Source organism: Austrofundulus limnaeus, unplaced genomic scaffold (assembly GCF_001266775.1).
Source record: "Austrofundulus limnaeus strain Quisiro unplaced genomic scaffold, Austrofundulus_limnaeus-1.0 Scaffold2433, whole genome shotgun sequence".
In the NCBI taxonomy this organism is placed as follows: domain Eukaryota; kingdom Metazoa; phylum Chordata; class Actinopteri; order Cyprinodontiformes; family Rivulidae; genus Austrofundulus; species Austrofundulus limnaeus.
The window spans coordinates 4,707-7,946 of NW_013954835.1; the positions used below are offsets into that span (position 1 = coordinate 4,707).

Below are 3,240 nucleotides of genomic sequence, written 5' to 3' on the forward strand. Positions count from 1 at the left end.
AGTGTTAAAGAACCCAAACATCAAACAAACACAATGTTAAAGAACCCAAACATCAAACAAACACAGTGTAAAAGAACCCAAACATCAAAACCAGCCTGTTTAACAAACACGTTTGGATCCATTACTCAAACAGTTCTAATCTTCTGGCCAGAGGAGGCTCGGTCTTCTCACCTGTGGCCCAGCTGGGTGAAGAGGAGGTGAGGAGGGAGGCCTCCCCCCAGCCAGGGGAGGCTCCCCARGATTGGGAGGCTCGGCAGGCATGGGACTGAGGATGGAGGACTGTTTTTAGGACCGAACCAACGGAAGATCAGAGACAATAGGAAGACTGAGACAGTGATGAAGAGGAGCAGGACGGACGGAGAGAAGGAGGTGAAGAAGGAGGTGAACATGGCTGCAGTGAGCCAGAGGAGAATGAGGAGGCGACAAAGAGTCCTGACTTTATAATACTGAGGGAGAAACCTTGGGAGGTCAGAGGTCATGAGTGACGGTGTGTTTATCAGACAGCCTTGGTCTTGTCAGGGTCAGAGCGCTGTTTGCCATGGAAACTTAAAGAAACACGTTTTAACCAGGTTTATATTTTAACAAACTGCTGAATAATCTATTCTAAACATCAGGGTTAGTTGGACAAGTTTTGTGTCCTGGTTTGGGACTCGGGTCTAGACTTTTTGGACCCTTTAGGATATTTTATTCAGACTTCAGGTTCAGGACTTTGTTTTGACTGATGTTTGAATTCAAGCTGTGTTTGGAGTTATTTTATCTCTATTTTAAGACTGTTAGTTTTAGTTCTTTATATATTTAGTTATAGACCTGGTTCTGATCTGGATTAAATCTGGTTGTAGACCTGGTTTTAGACCTGGTCTTAGATCTGGATTTGATTTGGATTAAATCTGGTTTAGGACAAGGTTTTAGACCTGGTTTTAGGTTGTTTGAACAGATTTATGTCAACTGTAAAMCTGTTTTCATTGCGACGTATTTAAATTTGAATTTTAAACTGGTTTAAAACTGGTTAGAACTGGTTTAGAACTGGTTTAATGCATCATCTCGTCTGATTATGTCTTATTTTAGCTTGTTTTGACAGATCTTTATTGACTGTAAAGCTGTTTGCATTGTAACATATTTGAATTTAAATTTTAAACTGGTTTATAACTGGTTAGAACTGGTTTGGAACTGGTTTCAGCCTGGTTTCAAACCTGGTTTAAGCTTGTTTTAACAGATTTATGTCGACTGTAAACCTGTTTGCATTGCAACATATTTAAATTTGAATTTTAAAATGGTTTATAACTGTTTTAGATCTGGTTTAGAACTGGTTATAACTGGTTTGTAACTGATTATAACTGGTTTAGAACTAGTTTAAACTGGTTTAAACCTGGTTTAGACCTGGTTTTAGGTTGTTTGACAGATTTATGTCGACTGTAAACCTGTTTGCATTGCGACATATTTAAATTTGAATTTTAAACTTGTTTAGAATTTGTTTAGAACTGGTTAGAACTGGTTTATAAATGGTTCTTAACTGGTTAGAACTGGTTTAGAACCGGTTAGAACTGGTTAGGACTGTTTAGAACCGGTTAGAACTGAGGTTAGAACTGGTTAGAACTGGTTAGAACTGGTTTATAACTGGTTTATAACCGGTTCATAACTGGTTAGAACGGGTTTATAACCGGTTTATAAAACTGGTTCATAACTGGTTAGAACTGGTTTATAACTGGTTTATAACCGGTTCATAACTGGTTAGAACGGGTTTATAACCGGTTTATAACCGGTTCATAACTGGTTAGGACTGGTTTAAAACTGGTTCATAACTGGTTAGAACTGGTTTATAACCGGTTTATAACCGGTTCATAACTGGTTAGAACTGGTTTAGAACTGGTTTCATGCATGCATCTGGTCTGATTTTGTCTGATTTCAGCCTGAGTTGACGTGTTTACTGGTCTTTTGAATCACTGGATGAATTAGGCTGATCTTGTGGTTGTTGGCAAGCAGAGGCTCTGCTGCAGAGCTGCTTGTTTGTGTCGAGGCTAAAGATAGTCCTGAAGGATTCTGGCTGAACGTTTCTCCTGCTGCAGAATTAATCTGTCGCCACTTTGTGTTTCTGTGGTGATGCAAAAAAAAAATCTACAAATGTAAAAGCATTAAGTTTAGAAACATGTGAGTCAGTGGCTGCAGATGACAGAAACTGAAGGCCAAAACGCTTCTGACGCCATGAGGATCCAGATCCTCGAGCGATGCCGTGCGGTTCTGCTGTAACAGGTGGAGGGAGGAGGTGGCACGGAGCCATGGCAACAGTCTCTTTCTGACTTCGCCCCCTCACACACATTTCTCCATCATCTGTCTTCATGCAGGCTCTGCACACAACTTCTGAGATTTATCTTCTCTGCGTCGTCAAACAGAGCTGCTCAGGCTGCTGGACCCACCCCAGGTCTTTGTATTTTTATCAGGGAGGGGGGATCAAAATAAACATCAGCAGAACCACACGGSTTTGAGGTTCCAGCTAAAAACCTGCAGAACCCTTCATCTGCAACACATTAAGATTCATGTTTTATTAGTTTTATTAAAAGAAAGAGATGCTTTATTAGATCTGGTGCTCCAGATTAAACATGTGATTTTAATGTCAGCTGTCAGAACTGCAGCGTCTGACAGGACTGGTTTATCTGGTCTGAGGGGTCCACCAGACCTGCAGCTCCAACCTGGACCAGGTSTGGTTCTCCACATTAAGCATGTGATTTTAATATCAGCTGCAGTTTAAAGATTAAAGATTCTGCAGAAATGTTGGACTTTCCCTGAAACTTTAACTTTTATCATCTTCTAACAGAGAAGACTGCAAACACAATGCAGTTTGTATTTGTTTGTGTTGTTTATTTTTTGTGTTGTTTGTGTTGTTTATTGTTAGTGCTTTGCTTCAGGATCATCCCTCAGGGGCAGCAGACCTGAGTCTGAGTTGATGATTCAGGTAAAAACTGGAGAATTCAGCTGCTTTTTTTATTATGTAACCCCTGGTCTGAATCTCTCCCCGTCTCCATGGTGACAACATCCCAGCAGCTGCTGCTGTGCAGGAATGTAACATGTGGACCAGTGACATGTGGACCAGTGACATGTGGACCAGTAACATGTGGACCAGTGACATGTGGACCAGTAACATGTGGACCAGTAACATGTGGACCAGTGACATGTGGACCAGTGACATGTGGACCAGTAACATGTGGACCAGTGACATGTGGACCAGTAACATGTGGACCAGTGACA

General features: G+C 41.2%; 1 protein-coding gene across 1 annotated transcript in view; it reads left to right on the plus strand.

Moving 5' to 3' along the window:
• Positions 1-40: 40 nt before the first annotated feature.
• LOC106510991 (early growth response protein 4) overlaps positions 41-3,240 on the plus strand; it is a 7,095-nt gene continuing 3,895 nt past the window's right edge. The window contains exons 1-2 of the mRNA XM_013999726.1: positions 41-467; positions 2,888-2,947. The gene's annotated coding sequence lies outside the window, so the exon portion shown is untranslated. The remainder of the gene's footprint in view (positions 468-2,887; positions 2,948-3,240) is intronic.